At 31.8% G+C, this 19,380-nt stretch overlaps 1 long non-coding RNA gene across 1 annotated transcript; it reads right to left on the minus strand.

The window, feature by feature from the left end:
• Positions 1–304: 304 nt before the first annotated feature.
• LOC135129223 (uncharacterized) lies at positions 305–2,403 on the minus strand. The gene is made up of 4 exons (XR_010280531.1): positions 1,936–2,403; positions 1,705–1,886; positions 958–1,655; positions 305–905 (listed from the first exon to the last, which is right to left on the minus strand). It is a non-coding gene; the product is annotated as an uncharacterized LOC135129223 (long non-coding RNA).
• Between the last annotated feature and the right edge of the window lie 16,977 nt (positions 2,404–19,380).

Below are 19,380 nucleotides of genomic sequence, written 5' to 3' on the forward strand. Positions count from 1 at the left end.
GTGTACTGCTGCTTTTCAGCAGAATTGTACAGCAGTTGTATCCAATACAATCGTACCCCGGCGTTGGAACGTGAATGACTGGCTTTAAGAACGTTCATTTTTGCATTGACTGCTGGTAAAAACTGCTGACAATTGGGTGTTAAACACATACTTGGAGGGTGGTACAAGGCTTCATACTGTACTTAAAGCTACCAACGAGAATGTTAACATACGTCTCAAACAGACAGCATTGAACAGTTGTGACAGGCTTCAAGTTAGAGAAATATGCTTACCGTCTTCAATGCCACAATAGGCACGTCACATCTACAGAATAAGTTACTTTATTGACATGGAATAGATACAAAAGTAAAGTATAAACAATAATAAGTATGCATGTTGCACAACGTCGTCGTCTGACCAGTGATTTGTATATTTGGCCAGTGAAGTGATAGTGTGATTATAAAAGACATCAGCAGAACATGCCGCTAGTACAATCAATTAGGATGGTAATGGAAAATAACCTACATGTTACAGTGGCTGAATGCCCTCTGCAGTATTAGAATCTTCACTGTCATAATCACTAAAACTATAATGTGAATCTTCGTTAATGTCGATTATAAACGGCGCAATCTCTTCACGGTCAAATACTAATTCCCGTTCCCACCACTCCCGTATTATTTTATTCATATGGTCAACAGTATTTTTCCACATTGTGGGCGTGACATGTGCTAACGCTTCTTTCCACATTTCCACGGAATTTTTTGACCATAACCATCACGCCCAATGTGTTTGGAATAAAAATTTGTAGTAATTCCCCAAATATTTTCTATAGGGTTAAACACACAATGATATGGCGGCAATCGCAATACTCTATGGCCATTCTGTTGGCCCAATTCACGGCAACATACGTTTTTGGAGGTTTATTTCTGAAAAACATGATATTTTAAATGAAACGATAGAGAATAGTATATGCATTACTGTGCAACCAAATGAAGAAGTTCCGTTTTTAACAGCTGTGAATCTGAACTTATGTCATGTTGTTAAAGCCATTCACGAATTTCTGCTTTTTTCCATGAACCACTGGGACATTTGTTTGCAAAGGTACTGTGGTAGCTTGCATTGTCTATAATAATCTGTGATGGTTCTTCAAGGTTCATGAGCAATTGAAACCACTTGAGAAAATTCTGTTGATTCATTTCGCCATGATAGTCTGGATTTTTGGTATTAGAAGAAAATACTAGCGCTGCTTCATCAATAAATCCATTGCTTGTACCTGCATGTAATACAATATACCTAAAACATAGTGAGAAGAATAAATAACTAACGTGAAACTGACACATTACTAAATTTTCCCTTCTATTTTAAACATCCTGATACTTATGACACTATCGTCTTGCAATGACCTAACTACCGAACCATTTTCAAATATCCATGTTTCATCAAGATATACACATGGCAAAGAATTTGGGTTCTGCTGATTGTGCATGTATTCACGTAAGAATTTGGTTCTTGCATGAACAACATGTTGTAATTCCATAAGACGTTTCCGTACACTGGTTGGCGAATAACGAAACCCAATTGAGCATGTAAAATTTTTCTTAACGAGCTCACAGAACCCTCAAATATATGTTTCTCCTTCAAGCAATCAATTAATGGCGATCGTGTAACATGTATTTCTGTAAAATAGTCGTTAGTATCTATAAGGCGTGCGCATCAAATTCATACTTTCTTCGACCATTTCATATAAGCATTCTCGAATAGCACACTGCTCCGAAGTGCTAATATCACACACTTGCTTTGTTCGGGGGTCTCTATTTCTTGGGAGAATGTACACCTTCTCCGGTTTTTATTTGTTGTACCACGGAGTTCACTGTTCGCACACATACACCCAGAGCAGCAGCAACCCTCTGTACAATGTGACTGCATTAGTAATTGTAATAAAATACACCTACTTACGTCTTGAACAGCTGTTAGTGGTAAAAGAGGTTCCCCGCTATCGCGTTCTTTAGCAAAATAGTCCACTAAATTATCGTCCATTTGCTTTACATCTTTGTGCAAGGGCTTCGGCATGGTGGAATGTTTACGTTCAAGCAAGCGACACGTACCACGGTACAGGACAGTTAACTTGGAGCTCTATAAAGAACTGTTATAGTTCTGAAAAGAACTGATACGATTACACGAGCAGAAAAGTAGAAAAACGCGAAAAATCAAACAATAACACAACATAACCAAAGTTGACACCAATGACACTTGTGAAATCGATAAAACTTTAGCATATGTTTCGCTATCAGTCGTACCAATATAATTTCCCCCAAATTGATCGATTTTGATCCGTATTGCCACGTATTGCGGCGCGTATTTTTGATTTAGTGTTGGTAACGGATCTACGTCATCCATGACGTGTACGCATTGCTTCGTGATCCTGAGTATAAATAGAGTACTCAGTTGTTAGAGCATCCACAAGACGTCATTAAATTTTTTAATAAAATAATACCACATTGTTTCTTATATTTCGAGTTTGGACTGTTATTATAGAATGTGTATCAACTTGATATTTTAGATTTATTTTTAGAAGTGATACGGGGTATTATTCGTTATTGTTAACTTAAAAAAACTATTGAAAAATATAAACTAACATTAAAAATGATGTATATAAACAAAATACCAAGTAGAATTTAAAATTACGTGGAAAAGTTGAACAAGAAAATTGAGTTGTTTTTGCATGAAAACGTAACCGAAGAGTAACAAAATGTAATCACTGAACGAAGATTCTTTGTTGTAAGTGAAAATACTGATCGATACAATGATGTTCGGCGTTAAAAATAAAATAAAAATTAAAGGGGTGTATCTTCAGTGATTAATCGAGGAAATTTATCGGGATGCAGATTTGTCCTTGCTGAAATCAGAATATCCCGATCCGTCAGTGTTGGGCATCACGTGGCGACAGCTTGTGACGACTCGTCCTGCCAGGATTCCAAATCGTGATTTAATTGAAAAAATCTCATTCATATGCAGCCGAAGTAAAAAATGCAGCATCGCTCGATTTTTACAGTTTTATTTGCGGCCGCCTCGCTGAATGCCAATCATTGATATTTCCTCAAGCCTCGGAAAGCTTCCATTTTTCGAAACACAAAGCACGTTATGAAACATGCATGATTCAAATGTTAAAAATGTATATTTGGCATACAAAAGCATGTTCCATTTATAATCCCGGTTTTAAATCGTGGTAACGTCATCGAACAAAGTGAACAACAATGAAACGTCTCGTGGAATATCTCAGTCACTCACTCCGTGTTTGTCACATAACATGCAAAGACGTGCTTTTATCATCTTTATAAAGACGATTTTTCTTGGGTTTTTGTTAGGCGACCCTGTTTCCACTCCGAACCGAGTTCCGGCTCCGGGACAGCCGGAGAGCGCTCCGTCCTTATCTGTTGCACACTCGAGAAGGACTCTTCCCGGGAACGTCCTTCCTCTTGTCCGTGCCGCGGACCCGCATCAAAACATCCTAGCTGAGCCGCAAGCGATTTGAAAAATGATCCATCTCACGTCAGAAGAACTGGAGTTTTTATACTTCTGCCTGGAAGCGGTGTTGGCTGTGTTACTTCAACCAGACCCGGTCTACATGGCAACAACATGCACTAAGATTCTAATCCCGACGGAGGCCATTTCAACAAGAATTAACGATTTTCAACATTGTTTGCTCGACATTGTTCCATACGATTTCAAAGACACGGCAGTCCATTATTTAACACTTTTTTTTACAAACAAGCCAAGCAAGCATAATCATTACTAAGTTAGTATTACAACGTTCACCACAGTGCATATAAATCATTGATATGTCGCTAGCTGCATTAAAGAAAACGTACAACTAAACAAGGAACCATTTGTAACATTTCAGTAGTTACCGAAACACATTGTTACTTGCACTACACATATTTATTAAAAAATTGCTACAACAATTAGCATAATGTTTACATTTTCGTCTTCATTGTCGTTAACACTTCATTTCTTCTAGACAGTTTTAATGTTATGAATATTATTTTGTTTGATGTAAAACACGATATGGCCCATGCGATTATTTAAATTGTATTTATTTTAAGCGGCACGTTATTTGTATAGATTTACATTTACATCATGTTAAAAATTAATATGACTGTGTTTCTAGAATTTCAGTAAACAGATTTTCTAGACAATGAAAATTTATTTTCATAAACATTGTAATTAATTTTTTTTTTAAAGGAAATCATCACAGTTTTCTGAAGAGATGAACTGATGAACAAATAAATTTTAGTTTTGCAGTGGAGAGTTGAGTACCTACATAGGATGCTTAAGCTCCAAAATAGAATCTAACAAAAAGTTTTTATAGTAACGGCAGTGGCTGACGACTGATAATTTACTTTTTACAGTTATATATTTTGATTGTGCCTCATGCTTCAAAATCTACTAGAAATTTTGCTTTGTTGTTAAGTTAGGAAAAAAACGTTAACAATTTTTTTAAATGACTAGCTTTGAACAGAAGTAAGTTTTTAAATAATCCGACAATTTTGAAAGTCGAATAAATACGAACATTTGAGCTTTATCGAAATCCTTGCGTCGATCAACAGTTAGTTTTAAAATATTTGTGAGGTTATTTACAACATGATCCCTAGAGTACTAAAAAACTACTCTCTCGTTTCCGTCAATCTGTCATCTGTAGATCGTCTGTCTGCCTGTGCCGATTTATATTAGACAGATAATCGCCCAAACTACTGGACTGATTATTGTCACATTGTATACATATATATTTTAGGAATATCGTGTAGATGGTAAAACGTTAACCAAAAATCATCCCCACCAAGCATATGATGACGTCCAGTAAAATTTTTCTATAACAAACAGCATTTAACTTTTATAAAGGAACATACTCCTATACTCGTGGTTCATGAATCCGCCTTGAGATTTTCGCTGAAGATCCAAATTTTCGCAAGAAATTTGAAATTGTATAACAAGCTTTTATACTAATATAAGCCGAGGTGGCGACTTCGGACGTGAAGGTCGCTCGTTTGATTCTGCCATAGATTTATTTGTTTTTTAAAACTGTTGCTGATATTTACTAGATATACAGATTTTATCACAAAACCAATTTCGCAAAACAAATCGACGATTCTTTGAAAAATGATAAAATTTGATTTTGCAAAATTGATTCGTTTATCCCCTCCCCAAAAATTATCTGACTTCACTTACAAATTTTGTCTAATAATTCTTCTCTGAAATATGCGAAATATTATGACTCTGCACTTGTGGTTTATCAGTGCAGTCACAATTTTTAGAATCACTAACTTATACGGGATGACTCAATAAAAAGTAATAATTGAGACAATTCACTGTATTGATTAAATTAATTAATCTAAATTAATATACGGTGGCCATTCCAAAATTATTGATTACCTCATGACAAAATCTTGTAGTAAAAAGTCACTTCAAACAAACGCGTAACATGCTTCTTTATCTTTACATACATATCTTTTTTTAATTTATAAGGGTTATCATAAAAAACCCAAAATCAAATCTTACAATTTTTTTTCAAAAAACCATCGGCTACTTTTTCTTATCATACAATTTTTCCAAATGTTCAAAATGATCCCCGCCGAACAGATTAAATTGTCATTTAAAATAGACTTGAATTTTGATATCCTGACAGATTGATCTTGGGGTATTGTATTCGATAATTTTATCGCACTTAACAAAATCAACAAAGTACCTATGTATACGTCGAAATCAAAAAATAAGTTATGGAAAAATACATAAGCTAAAAAAATTGAGTGATTGTTATTAAACTATTCACATTTTAAAGATTTACAATTTACAATTATTGCTGGAAACATTGACTCTCAGCCTCCAGACACAAACTGATTCTTCGTTTCATATTTTTGAACACTTGGACAAGAACTTCAGGTGTTAATTCTTTCACAGCCTTCTCAAATTGAGGGTTTTAAGGCGTCGATGTATACATATGCTTTGAAGATTGTGATTTTCAACGTCGGAAACACAAAATAATCCAAGAGCGTCAAATCTGGTGATCGAGATGGGTAGATGTGGTCAATGTGATGACTAATGTCATCATAAAATTCTCTTAAGAAATTTAACAACCTAGGTAGGTACTGTATGAGCTGTTGTGCCGTCATGTTGAAAAAATCAATTCTGAAAATGGCTCCATACAAGTGTCTCTTGAAACAGCAACCCATCAATTTTTTCTGCATGTAGAGACGTTTCTTGAAAATAATGTGGACTTTCTGCACGACACATTCGCATGTTTTGTGAATTCATGTATCCTGACAAATGAAACCAAACTTCATTTATCAGGAGGTTATATCAAGAAGATTATTTTCCAACTTCTTGAAACATTTGCATCTTATAGGGAAACAGCCCCAGGTCCTTTAGAATTTTCTTTGAAAATCTTCTTGAAGATGTATGGGGTTATCATCCATAATTTGTCTAACGTTATCCACAATCTTGGGTGTTTGTTTTGTTGGTCTGCCACTTCCTGATTTTCTTCCCACATTTCCTGTGTCACGGAATAACGTAACCACATAACGCAGCGCATTTACAAAGTTGCTTTTACTGCAGCAACATTCTTCACGAAATTCCAGGAAACAACATCTGGCTTAATACACCCATTGGCGATTAACTCGATGCCCATTGCGGAAGTAAGATTCCAACATGAATTTTGTATGTTCTTCGGTGAACAATTTGTACAAATCAAAATACTTTTTTTTTGAAGTTGAAAAGTCGTCGAATGTTCTTGATTCACTCACAAAAACCGAAAAAACTGATAGAACTAATGAAAAGACACATGTAAACAACCATCATACCAAAGAAAAAGTTAGGTTATATTTATTATGTTGATTACGGTTACGATGGTGGCTGTCATGTACTCCTCAAGTCATGAGTAACTAGAGCAGAAAATTACAAAAATCACGCGGTATCTAACCAAAACAGAAACGACTCTGCTTTAAAAAAAGCAAAGTGATTACATATTATATATTTCAATTTTTATTTTTTATTAGGTTTCTAAAAAATGTCTAATACTCTTGTCTTTCTAAAAAGTGTATAATATCTGGCATATTATTTTTCTTTTCGTTAAAGGTGGGTAAAGTATGAAGCGTCATTCTTCGGGTGCTTCCGGAGTACATATTCCTTAAACGCATTAAATTTTTTCATTCCTAAAGATCATTAAAGAGCTCCTTAACTGTTATAATCCTTTGGTTCTAGATCTAGAATTGGTCTACTAAGAATCGAATAATAAATAATTGTAAATTATTATCAAACAATTAGGACTAAAGTTTGTAACTGTAAAATTTTGGGTACTTACATCAATAGCAACTTACCTACATTTTAAAATCGATGGCCATTATTTATGTAATAACATTAACACGAGTAAGTTGTTATGGAATTTTTATACTGAAAAATTCACTTGTTTAATGTTCCTCAACTCTTGAGTGCATAATATTGGTATTGGTAAATAAATAATAAAATGTTTCCTACTTCTTTACTACTAAAATTTTTGGGGATGACGTCATCACATTGATGGTGGGGATGATGAAACAAATTTTAATTAGCACGATATTCCTAACGTACATATAAAATTTTACTACCATCAACACAGTACTTTCGAAGATTATCTGTCTGAATGACGCATATGACAGACAGACGACAAACAACAAACGGAAATGTATATATATTTAGGTCGTTTTATAGAATTCTGTTACACCGTAAAATATGTTTTGTTAGATCAAATAATTTTTTATTTGTTTACAGAAATTTTTATTTTGTTAGGAAATTGTTCCTGTAGGCAATCTGTTTAAAAATCGTAGGCAATAATGATTGAAACTAGTTCTGCCTAGCCTGACGCCTAACTAATCTATGAAAAGTAAGACGTATTTTCTCGACATTTCGGGAGTAATGAGAATGTGTTTTTATAAACTGATTTTGTTTTTGATGTGCATATTTTACACATTTTTGGAACAATTTATTTGTAATTTCTCTAAAAAGAAGTCAAAGCAATAAAAATTGTTTTCAAGTCGAAATTTGTATTTTCTTAATTTTTCCAAAAAATAATACATAACAAAATCCGTTTGTATAATCTGGAAAAACACTGTATATATAAAGGTAAGGAAAGCAAGAACAAATAATTTTCTCTGAATTTATCTTTACTGGGAATGGTGAGAGAGATAAACCACTTATAGTAAATGATATCTTTCTCAAATTTACTCAACTCAAAATAATATTCTATTTTTCCCTTATTACACAATTTTCAGCAGATAAAACGCCAATTATTTTCACTACTTGTTTTTTAACACATTTCCTCGTAGCTTTCCAATTATGTTATCGGTAGGTACTTACGATTAATTCAATCGTTTTATGTTTGTTAAGAAAATTTGTTATTCTTTTCCTTATTAGTTTTTCAAAAACTTTGGAGAACGATAATAAGATACTGACTAATCAATAGTTTTGATTTTTTTCAATAAGTATCGTTTTTCTAGATGAGAATTAAAGCAGCTAGTTTGAATAAATCTGGAAAAATACCGAAATTAAGAGAATTGCTAATAATGAAGTATATTTCCTAAGTTTGATCATAATTTCAATACATTTTTTCTGAAATTACTAGATATTTTGTCAATGACACAGCACCTATTTATGTTTTCCAAATTCTTGAGTATTTTTAAATTTCTTGTATTGTCACTGGAACCAAAAACAAAAAGACTGATTTACTTAAAACTTACTACTATTAAACACTTTTGCTACTAAATTTGAAACTAATACAATAATATATTTATTGAAACTATTTGTTATAAACATCGGATCTCTTCCCATATTTATGTCAGTGTTTATAACTTTTTAAGATTACCTATACCTTCCATAGTATTCGATATAATCTTGTCGCTATTATCCAAATTGAATTTTTTTATCGTAACAAATTTGTTTGGATTTTATTAACATTTTTTTATTGTTACGTAAGTAGTAAAATACTTTCTTGGCTGTAGGAAATGTCAATTGGCCACATTTTTTAGTACATAACAAGGACAAACGTTTTAGAAATATTCCGGAAAGTGAATATTTAAGTACCTTTTTTAATTTATTAGTGCACATATCTGTTTACACGCACGCATTCAGTAGATTAAAGCAAAACCAGTTGTATATGTAATATTATGAAAATAATGAATTCATGTACTCTAATTAGCATATGAGTATCATTATTTTATGCTCTATTCAAAAGCTGTTAAACGCTGTCTATTTTAATTTTCCATGATTTTGCACAGATCTATAATTACTTCTTATAGACAAAAATCATTTTTTTTTAGAATATCATGTGAATATGTGTTACATAATTACCAACGGAAATAAGTTTAGATATACCCAAACATTATTATTATTTAATTTTAATTCTTTTGAACTCTAGAGACGAGCCTATCAAGGACTAAAAATCTGATGATTAATAAAATAAATCAAATTAGCCGACAAAGCTAGATACATTTATTAGTTTGACGCTCAGGCAATGAAGACTTGACAGAAGATAAACTATTATGAAGGCATAAAAATAGCTAAACATCTAATAGAGCAGCCTTAAAGATTATAATGACTATAATCCCATTGTTATTAATTTATAAAAAATAGAAAACACGAAGCTCATCTGAATTTCTAAAATCTCACGTTGTAAAAACACATTCTTGAAATACGCAGATACCCATCAACTGCGTGCAATTTTAAAATTATGTTGGCAAACTTTTACGAGATCTCGTTTAAGATAATTGTAAGGTAGATACCCACCCACTCTTTGTTAGACCGTTCAAGTTTGTATGTTATGACCTACATAAAAACAAAAATTCCCACAGTGCACGAAAGTCTGTCAACAACAATTTAAATAAAACTAGAGCTGGCATGTTTCTATTCTGTCCACTCAAAAAATTTAATCATATTTTTTACGAGTTTACTGATATTACTAGTGATACTATACATTACCCGGTCGCCTAAATTATTTTTCTAATAGAATTAGTGTCCCAGAGATGGTTGATAACCTAAAAATCAATACATGCTATGTCATAATTTGTTCATAAATTATTCATTTCTATAACTTCAGTAATACACTTTAGAATTTAGATAAGCATCAGAACAACATTTTTTGGCAAAGGCAAATTAGTTTTTCGGTTGCGTTGGTGCTGACGTGCTACAGTGTTTATTTTGATTTTGGAAAAAAGGTGTCACGATCGGGGTAGATAATATTCAGATCAGATAAATTTTAATGATGTAGATGTATTATGTTTGCACTTTTATGATAAAACAGAAAAGATAAATCAGATGTTTCGACCTAATTATACTTTAATTCTAAGAATTAACGTAATTATAGAAATTGATCTAACTACTACTATATTGGATTGATCTGAATGCTGAATGCTGAAATTTGATTCATCGTCTTATTTGGTTCCAGCTGCGAGCTTACGGAAACCATAAATAATGCACTAACATTTGATTTCGAAATAAAACTAACGTGATGAAACAATTTATTCTCATTTACCTACACTATTACTTACCGCAAATCGGCCTCTCGACTTTAATGGGTTAAAGACGAATCGGAGATAATGGCGTTATTTAAATCAAAACAAAAAGTAATTTACTAAATGCTCCCTTAAAATATATAGAAGTGGCACCTCTGGAAACGATTTGAGCGACAGGCTGTCACAGAAAATGGAAAGACGAAAGAGTTTTAAGTAGTTGGCAGAAGTTTGAGACGATGTCCCCTGGATAAATATTGTAACTGGCAACAGAATTACAGCTTTGTATTTATATTTTCTTTCCTCGTTCGCCGCTTTTGCTCGTTTTATCGGCACTGCCACAAGGAAAGTTATTAAGAAATAATAACACGAATTTAAAACATGTTGCATATAAGTACGTGTAGTTGAAAGGCAAGTTTCTCTTTGTCTACTAAACCGTACCCTTATTGTTTCAAACGTGTATTTTTCAGCTTTAATGATTTATGCAGACATCGACCGGTTTTTATTTATTCTATGAGCCGTTAAAAATACATACTTGGTCTAATTTTGTTCTATGTGATCTACTTTGTATAAACTTTACACGTCACGCAAGTTATTGTCGGTGAAACAAAGGAAACAAGTACGGAATCAAAGCGTAAATGTTAGAATAGTTGACTAAGCGTAGAAACGGATTAAATCAAAGTAAAGTGATTGATTTCTTTGACTTGAACATCGTTTGCTAGGTGAATTTTAATTTTTGACTTTGGTGTTTAAGCATAAAAATTTAGGAAGATTTTGTGACTTCATGGAATTTCTTTATTAAATAACAATTAAAAATAATGAACATGCTTTTTTTTAAATTATATAGTTCCAAAATTTATTATCGTATCATCTCCTCACTCAAAGTGGCTAACATGTTTGGGTGTAAGATAAATTATTATTATTTTAATAACACACAAATGACTTACACTGATGAAACCAATGATCAAGTAAAAAGCCCTTTAATATTGTTACGATGATCGGTAATTTAAAACTCAACAATTTATTGATTATGTCCAAATAATTCCGGCCAACTTGACTGGACTCTGTCTTGACTAAAGTCGACTCGTTGATTGAATAATAATCGTCCCCGAAAGATGTTTCGCGTTTGAGGTTTTTCTAGAATACCCATCGCGACTTCCGCTTCCACGCTTCTCTTTAGCGAAAGCCGCCTGGCCGCCGTCACCGACGATGAGTCACCTAGCATCGCCGTACATACTATGACTCATAGGCGTCGTACCGGTTCGGTGCATGCGTATCTTTCGTAATAATACTTTAAAAATTCTGCATAACTTCACCCAGGACCTTCACTCCTATGTTTTTACAAACCACTAATTCACGCTTAACCTACACTACTCTGATCTAATCTGCTTAGAATAAAGTTACCTCATTAGCCTGTCGAAAAACTTATGGTCAATGTGACGTTTCTAACATAACTATTTTTTGAATTTCGAATTAAAAAGGTGGTGATAAAGTGTACTTTTTTCTATATTTATTGGTTGTATTAATATTTTATGTTCTGGAAATCTCTTTCTCGATTAGTTCTTTGTAATGAGATTCTATCATAGGACAAGTTTGGATGATGTCTTCTGCTAGGTGAACGAGTACTTATTTATGTGAAGGGTAGAACACAAAATTCGTTAACAACTTTCTTCAGCACTTAAACATTTAATTCTTTTTGTCTTCAGAACCAATTCTAGTCTTCCTGCGTACTATCCTTTGGTGTCGTTTTAATTTTGATGTTGTCATCTTAAAAACACTGGCCAAAATCCAAATACATATATGTGTTACTCCTTCTTTAATGATTTTAGTTGTTTCTTTACATTTAACAAATGGCTCAAATTATTTTTACTTCCTTACAGCTTCCTGTGTTATATTTTTTCAAAAATGTCTTCTCTCATGATTTATGACTATGAGTCTCGGGTTCAGTTGAACTATTTTTGTCTGTCAATGCCGTTTAATTTTTTTTCCTCATTAATGCTTAAGAAACGAACAAATTTCAAGAACAGTTTGACTGAATTAAAAAAATTGACTGATGCCGTGAATTATATAAGCTTGCTTACATTTTATAAATCCATTACATTGGTATACGCCTGCTTTCATTTCTCCCTTGTTCAGAGTCCGTGTTTTATTCTTCATTAAAAACATTTAGTTTTATTTTTACTTCCCGAGCATAAGCTGAGGAAGTATTGCAATTGAGTCCATTGGTCGATTAGCCTCTTTTATGTTTTCTGGACGTTTCATGACCCCTAGAATACGAAAACATAGGTGTTACTTTTCCATTTGTCTGTTTGGCGTCTATTAAGAATATCGTGTACCTAAATAGTAAAACGCTAACCAAAATCTGTCTGCTCATCTCCACCAAATAATATGACGTCATCTCCAACTTTTACATAGTAAATATTATTTAAATTTTAGAAAATAACACTCCTCCATTTGTAGTTTTTGAATAAGTATTGAGTTTTTTTACTATAAGAATCCAAATTTTTGCGAAATTTAGATTAGAATTAACTTTGAAGCTGCAAAACCGAATGATCTGAAATCTTGCAGATACTTTAAGGTTTTTGTAAGCATAGTGAACCATTAGTCAAAATTTATCCGTTTATGAACCATAAGTTAGCAACTTTGAATGTTACAATGAATTAAACTTACACTAAAATTTCAATTAATATGCTGAATTTTGTTGTGTTTTGTACGTAGATTTCAAGAGAAAATTTTGACTTCCCAAGCATAGTATTATTAATTGAGTCCATCGGACGACTTGCTACTTTTATATTTTCTCGACGTTTCATGATCCGTAGAGTGCGAAAACATCGATTTTTCTTTTCCGTCTATCTGTCTGTCTGTCTGCCATCTGTCGTCTATGGTTTGTCCGCGTCTAAATCGATTTTTATTAGTCATATAATCCTTTCAACTACCAGCCCAATTGTTGTCAAATTTTGTATATATGTTAGGAATATCATGTGGATGGTAAATCTCTTAAGCAACATTTGTCTGATTAACGCCACCAACAACGATAAATTTTACAATAACAAATGTAATTTTAATTTTATAAAATAACATACTCCTCCGCTTGTAATTTTTAAATCTGTTTTGAGTTTTTACTCTAGACATTCAGATTTTTCTAAAAAAATTAATATTTTATAACAACATTTTACAATTTAACTCTGAAATTACAAAACCCAATGCTTTGAAATTTTACAAACGTTTATCAAAATTTATCCGTTTTTGAACCCTTAAAAACTGATGACAATGATGACGTCATCACAAAATTTTACCAAATATATCCTGTGCAAAATATGATGATTCTTTACATGTGATTTATCATTACATTCACATTTCTTTAGAATTGCTTATACAGGGTGACTAAAAAATCTGATAAATGAATGAATTTATTTTATTAATTGAGTCAGCTTGAAATTATTATTAGTATTACACTGCACCTACCCAAATGGATATATGTGTGCTCACAAAATCATACACACATACATATATTTTAACTATAGGGTTTCTCGTAAAAAAATAAATAAAATTCGCAAAGTCAAATTTTGTAATTTTTTGGAAAAGCTGGATGTCTTTTATTGTATCTCAAGCATAAGGGAAGTTCGGCCGAAATAACGTCAGAATTTTTTTGTGTTATCCTAATTTTTATGTATAATTTTTATGTTAGATATTGAGAATTCTCCCATATAGGACACCTGCCACTAAATATAAGTTTCTAGTAGGAGTATTATAGAGGCAAAAATTTTAAAATTTGAATAAAAATCATTTTCACTGGGGATTTGTTTTTCATGTGAAAGACATCGATAATACGTAGACGCAACAAAATTTTCACCATTACCTAAAAATGATCTGCTACGTCGAAGAGACAGAGCATACTTAGGATTCCTAATGATGTTGAAATTATACTAAAATTTCTTTTTTATTTTAGTTCAATAAATGTAGTGATCACACCCAAAATAATCCCAAGGTTGTATCATCAGTAGTTAAGGCCAATGCCAAAGGACTACCTGCTATTTAATGTAATAATAATAATACAGAAACTAATCGTGGTTTTAAAGTATTTAGTCAGCTTACGTCGCACCTGTGCAGCCATAATTTTCCGTATGAATCATAATTTTTCCTACTAAATATTGCTTTGTTATTTTTTCACTGTTTTAAAAATATTATTTTAAGCAACTATGAATTATAACAATATCGTTAAAAATATTAGTTATAGTTTATGCTTCATTTATAGGGGTCTTCGCCCAAACAAATTTCTGGTAACTACAAATAGTTACTTGATCCAATTATGAATACATAATATCATTTAGATCACTATGCTCAAGAACATGTACATTGTGGCCTTTAAGACTTTCGCCATACCACTGTCACTTTAATGCAATTGAAATGGTATGGATGGAATGTAAACGAAAGTACGATAAAAGTACTTATTTCAAGAATTAGTGCTTCTCCTGTTGATGTACTGAAAACTGTAAAAAACTGAAAATGTAATAAACTAAGTTCCCGATATACACTGGGAAAATTATATTAAACACGTGGAAAAAATCGTATATTCGGCATGACAAATGGAAAAAATTGTGGACAATTGTGACACAAATCAAGCCATTATAAATGTTAATTTCGTTTCGGATGATAGTGACAGTGAAGGTGATGACAGTAGGATCGATGATTTAGAGTTGCGTTAAAAATTAATATTTACCTGATTAAAGAATAAAACTTATAACTATTCAATTAATTTTGAATTTCTGCACTTAGTTCAACATTCAATAAAGCCGATACTTTTGGTCACTAAAATGACGTCACAGTCTAAGGGTTTTGAACAGACTTGAGTATTTTCTTTACATTTTCTTCCACAATTTCTTTAATATTTTGCTTCGTTCTCTGTAATTTCCGTTATCATTGTCGTTCATTGCAATTCTTCTAACCCGAGTTACAATTCTGGTTTTTGTTTTTCTTATTTTCTAATTTTTATTTCCGTTCTCAATCTCGTTCTAATTCTTGTTCTCATCTTGTTTTTTTTTCTCTTGTGCCCCTTTGTTTTCTCCTCCTCATTGCTAATGTTTATTTTAGTTTCAATTTCCGTCCACATTTTCGTTTCCTTACAATTCTTTTGCTGTAATTCTAGTTTGGATTCTCATTTTCTTTCAATTGTTGTGCTCATTCGACGCCATAGGGTAGTTGTCGATTTCGTTCTTGTTCTCGTTTCATTCTAATTTTTATTTTCGTTCTTATTCTTATTCTCAACCGCGCCCTAACTCTGGTCCTATTCCTTGTTTTTGTTTTTATTCTTGTTATAATTTCCTTTCTTGTTCTAGTTCTATTTTGTGTTCATTTTGATTCTTTTTTCTCATTCTCGTTCATATTATCTCTCTCATTCTCATTTTTGTGCTAATTCCGTTCACACTTTCGTTTTTCACAATTCTCTCAATGTAATTCTTTGATTCCCAATTTCTTTAAAATCTAATTTTTGTTCTTGATTAATTTCTATTTCGTTCTAATTACTCGTTTTAATTTAGGTTCTCATTTGTTTCCTCATTGTTGTTCGTATTTTGGTTCTCATTCTTCCTTTAATTATCATCATTCGTTTCCTCTTTCTAATTCCCTTTTTACTTTTGCTTTTTTATGGTCTTTCCCACACTAGATTTAATATTGGATCTAACTTCCGTTATATTGTTTCTTTTTAATTCTTGTTTTGGTTCTCATTTTTCTTAAGTTTTCGTTCTTAAAAATCAATTTCGTTCTTGTTTTCATTCTAATTTTCGTTTTTGTTTACATTCTTATTAGCGGTTCCTTACTAGTTTAAATCTATTTCGCTCTCATTTTGGTTTCCTTCTAACTCATTTGAGTTCGTATTATCTTCACCATTCCCATGTTTATTCTAATTCTTGTCCACACTTTAGTTTCTCATAATTCACTCACCAGAATTCTTTCGTTCTCAATTTTCTTAAAATCTCGTCTTTTCGTGCTAATTTATCGATATAATTTCGGCTTACGTTAATTTTCTTATTCTCGTTCGTATTTTGTTTTTCAATCTTCCTTTAATTATCATTCAATTTCTCTTTCTAATTTCCGTTCTATTTCTCTTTCTTTACATTCTTTCTCTCTCATTCTAATATTGGTTAATACCTTTATATTCTTTCACTGTAATTCTAGTTTTGGTTTTCATTTTCCTTCAGTTTTCGTTCATATTCACCTCCATATGATTGTCATTTTAGTTTTCATTCTCGTTTTTTATTCTTGTTCTTGCTTCTCCCTACCTAGGTCTAGTTCTAATTATGGTTGTCAGTTCATTTCTAGTTCTAATTCTATTTTGCTCTCATTTTAGTTCGCTTTTTCATGTTCTCGCTTTTATTATATTCGTCATTCCCATTTTTGTTTTAATTCATGTCCACACTTTTATTTTTCACAATTGTCTCACTGTAATTTTTAAATTAAAATCTCATTTGTTCTCGAACATATTTTCGTTCTAATTTCTTATTTTAATTTTGGTTGTTATTTGTTTTCTCATTCTCGTTCGTATTTTGTTTCTCATTCTTCCTTTCTAATTCCCGTTTTACTTTTCCTTCTTTATAATCTTCTCTCATCATAATCTTAATATTGGGTCTTAGTTTTGTTATATTCTTTCATTCTAATTCTTGTTATGGTTCTCATTTTCTTGCCTTCAATTTGTTTTAAATTTTTTCAAAAATGTGGTCATTTTCTCGTTGGCAATACAATAATCAACAGTAATTTAAAAATCAAAATAATATGTAAAAAAAAGTTTTCAAATTCGAAATTTTGACGCTAAATATTCTAAATTAAAATTGATCTAGTTGTTGTATGTTGTACTTTTCGTTACACTTCGTTATTATATTTTTCTTTTTATTTCCATTTTTTTTGGCTTATACCTACCCGTTTTGGTACGAATTTATCAGAAACGCTGTTACTTGAAGAAAATCGCCCAAATTAGTTCTGCAATACATTCAAAATGTGGAGTGGACTTTCAACGACACATTATACTGAAAAAAACTGCACAATTAAAAATATATTTGGGCCAGGCTTTGGAATTATTATTTGCTGTTTATTTATAATAAGGTAATTATTTAAACTAAAATTTGCCTGGGGAAAGTTTTGTAATGCAGTGATTTTTCTAATCACCATTATGATTTTGATTCCTTCCATTTATTTTTTTATTTCAAAAGTAACTTGTCAACACAAAACATTTTTCACCTGCTTTTTTAAAAATTGGTGAATTTTGAAGCTAACCAAAATGCTCGAAGATGGTGGTCCTTATGATGACGAATAATATTGTAATTATTTATTAATTTTAATTCAGTAATCTGCTTTTTAAGCAGATTTGCATTAAAATGAGAAAATGTTTTCTAACCTAACATCATTTTGTTGTTGAACCTCATTTTCAATAAACCGTCAGGTTTCGACGTGATTCAATTACACTCTAAAAAAAACGTAAACAATTGAATTTTCACCGCATGCTACAAATACATTTTTTATTGTACACCCGTTAGAATTTAGTAACACTGGGTGAAGTTACATTAGATAAGTAGTTTTGACACTCAAGGGTCCAATTTAGAAAACCAATTATTCGTAATTAACCACCGGCACCCTAAATTGAACTTGCTTTTGATAATTCAAAACATAGATCAATGAACCATTCTTACTCAAATTTTATTTCAACCATTTTACGAAAGACATAAAATAAACAAAACAAAGAAAGGAAGTTAATCGCCTAGTTAAAAACTAAGTAAAATCTATTTTCAAGAGCTACTCATTGCAAGATTTACGAAAAAAAAATGTTTGCTTTAAATTCTTTAAAACCCTTGAAAGTCATTATTGATTTTTCTGTTTTTTTTTTTCTGTTTTTCAAATCAGACTGTAACATATCTTCTAATGGTGTAGGCATTACGTGAACTAATGTGGATGTAGACTCTTACGGTCTTAACCCAAAACTCTTTATCAGACTATGAAACACTTCTAGACAACCTTGTCTACAGAATATCCAGAGTCTTTTCTAATTTTCACACAACAAGTCTCTTTATGTGTCGTTTCTACTGTTATATATTATCCTGTTATGTACATTTGTAATCCTTCCTAGATTTTTCCTTTTAAACTTTTTTTGTTATCTTTCCTTTGTAATAGAAAATTTTGCTTTGATTTTCTCTTTATGTATCAGCGGATCCCAAAAAATTGATTCTATCTCTATAAAATGAAAGAAATCTAGTCTTGTCAGAAAGTGTAGAGTAATAGTACGTTGGTTTTTTTATTACAATAAAAGAATTTTATAAAAATACAATAATTTTTTTATACGTTGGATTGGCCAACCTCTAAATTTTACCCTAGGAGCTTGAAGTTTAATTCGATACAATTATGCTAATCGTTACCTGACATACGTCAAATCAGAAGGTTTAATAGCTTTCACACCCACGCTAAGTAGTTTTTCAAACTGCTTAAAGGTTATACTTGTTGACGTCGACATTGATGACACTGAAAATTAACACTAAATTGAACTATTCTTTAATGTCGACCGTATGATTTGCAATATTGCTTCTTAATTTGTTATTTAATCACGTTGACAGCATGATATGCCGTAATTTACAATGAGTAACTATGCAAAAGAGTTGATTACAATTTTGTGTAATAATGGTAACGTATTTTTGTCGCACGGTGTTTAAAGAACAAACAAATGCCCTGAAAAATAGCGAGACAACCTCGCCTGCTGAATATGACATGAAATTTTCAGGGTAATTTTGAGTCCTTCTGCACTATAATCTACGATCTTTTTCTATTAAGTAAATTTCGTAATTTGCAGATTAAATCTGCAGCAAGAAAATTACAGGCAATTCTCTAAGTT

Source organism: Zophobas morio, unplaced genomic scaffold (genome assembly GCF_036711695.1).
Source record: "Zophobas morio isolate AGI-343-1 ecotype UQ-CSIRO unplaced genomic scaffold, CSIRO_AGI_Zmor_V1 ptg000014l, whole genome shotgun sequence".
Lineage (NCBI taxonomy): Eukaryota > Metazoa > Arthropoda > Insecta > Coleoptera > Tenebrionidae > Zophobas > Zophobas morio.